This window comes from Myotis brandtii, unplaced genomic scaffold (assembly GCF_000412655.1).
Source record: "Myotis brandtii unplaced genomic scaffold, ASM41265v1 scaffold30, whole genome shotgun sequence".
In the NCBI taxonomy this organism is placed as follows: Eukaryota; Metazoa; Chordata; class Mammalia; order Chiroptera; family Vespertilionidae; genus Myotis; species Myotis brandtii.
In genome coordinates this window covers 4,703,741-4,706,153 of record NW_005361458.1, presented here as the reverse complement: position 1 = coordinate 4,706,153, position 2,413 = coordinate 4,703,741, and positions in this window count along the sequence as shown.

Sequence of the window (2,413 nt, the reverse complement as noted above, 5' to 3'; positions counted from 1 at the left end):
AGAAGTCAGTGACTACTGTGTACACATAGAAAGGAACACAGGCCAGGGAGGGAATAATGAGAGCCCATCATAGAAAATGCTCCAGGAAAGACAATTAATTTTAGGAGAATATACAATATTGGCACTTATTAGTTGGTGTGCTTGTTCACCCCACTAGTTTGTACATGAATTTGAGCATGGGGGATGTCTTACGTATCTCTACATAGCTAATACTACCTACTAAAGTGCACACATGGACAGCATGTTTTACAGGGAATTGGATACAATGTACAACACCTAGATCCTACCCCAACTCATGTGATTTTGTGTGTGTGTGTGTGTGTGTGTGTGAGAGAGAGAGAGAGAGAGAGAGAGAGAGAGAGAGCATTCACTTTCTTTCATCTCTGTCAATTTTATCTTTGCCTTTCTTCTCCAAACCCTATACAAGTGAGTTACTTTGCCTTTTTAAAATTGCAAAGATGTAAGATTTTCAGTGATAGGAAGAATAATAGGAAATGTGGGGGAGCAAAGGTTGCGCAAGAAATCACTGAATCCCTCTGGTTCCAGGACTCCTCCCTGAGCAGATCTTAGGCAAAACAGGAATGAACAGTAATTCAACATTTTTGTTTCTTGGGGGGAAACACATCTTGCGTGGTTAGGATTAGATTCAGCTGCATGGAAAGAAAACCTAAATTAACTATGACTGAACACTAAAGGTTTTATTTGATCATAAAAACCCAAGAGGTTGTATTCATAAAGCAGTTGCATAAAATCTTCAGGGAATTGGCATCCTTTGAAATTTCCAGCACACCTAGAGTGAGGTGCTCTCATCTCTATGGTCTCAGGGGTGACTGGAGGGCAAGTCAACATATTATGAATTTGAATTTACAAAGATGAGCACTAATATCTGAATTTCTTTCATCTTTTTTATATATTGGAGTTTTTGTTTAATAAATGAATTTCGGTGTTAAAGGAATTGGAAAACTGCTAATCTTTTTTACAGACTAGAATCCTGAAGCCCAGAGAAATTAAGAGCTAGCTATTGACAGCGCCAAAAATGAGAACTCAAATTGCCTAATGCCATTGATGCCAATTCATTCCACTGTTAGGATAGTCAGTATCTTATCCAAATCACAGAGAACACTGAACATAGAAATAGAACAGCTGAGGCATTCCACACTGTTGAATCTGTCCATCAGACCACACCTCTTCAGTGTTGAGTAAATATTTCCACCCACTTCAATGGTGAAGAATTTTAGAAAATTAGGATAGAAACTGTCTTTAGCAACACAGCACTATTTGGGCAATAAATCAATAAATTTACACCATGGACAACATGAGAAAGTATAGGAGAAACTGTTCCTGGGTACGTAAGAATAATACTGATGTTCTTTTAACAAAGTGAGATTCAGCCCAGCCTGTGTTGCTCAGTGGTTGAGCATTGACCTATGAACCAGAAGGTCACGATTCAAATCCAAATAGTCAAGGCACATGCCTGGTTGTAGGCTCAATCCCCAGTAGGGGGCACGCAGGAGGCAGCCAATCAGTGATTCTCTCTCATCATTGATCTTTCTATCTCTATCTCCCTCTTCCTTTCTCTCTGAAATCAATAAAAATATATTTTTTAAAAATAAAGTGAGTTTTCGTTACTACACCAGTCTTTTCTGAAACATCCCTGTTCTGCCCTTCTTTTATTTTCTTGTTTCAAATAATTTTCAAAGTATTTTGGAGTACCTTTTGTCCATTAGCTGCAGCAACCTTAAGAGATGCAGGACAATTAATTTGGTAAGATTGGATGGAAATTGCTTCCTTTTTATAGCAAAACTGCTACGGAAAATCAGTGTTTTGTCTTTATGCTGAAGTAATGCATGCCATTACCATGAAGCCTCCATGAAAATCAAGGAAAATTGTTTTAAATAGGGGTTGAATATGTTCAAAACTGAGCAATCTGCCAGAATCAGTTCCTATTTTGTGTGTAGTTGAACTGATTGAATTACCATTTCTGCCTAGAACCACAGAAGCCCAGGAGACCCTGGGGCCAAAACCACAAACAATGGTTCTTTGTTTAAGGGGAGCCCATGGTTGAGTTTTTACACGCAAACATGTGTGGCTTCAATGTTCGGTAGAATGATTAAGAATTCAGCTCTGTTCCAGAGCAGGTCATGCATCTGTGTATTGTTGCTCAGCCCAGTCCCTCATTTTATGAACAGAACATTCTACTACACATGAAAGCAAGGAAAACCTTTTTCATCTTCTCAATAATTTACAAGTAAAAATTCATCGTATTCATGATTTGTTCCTTCTCAATATAGAAACGTTTAAGGCGAACCAATTCCTTCCATGGACAAAAGAATGGTGTGAAAGTAGATGAAGCTGGCATGAGACGCAGCATTGCTGCTTCGGGATGGGCTGGAGAAACTGGGCAGGGATGGCG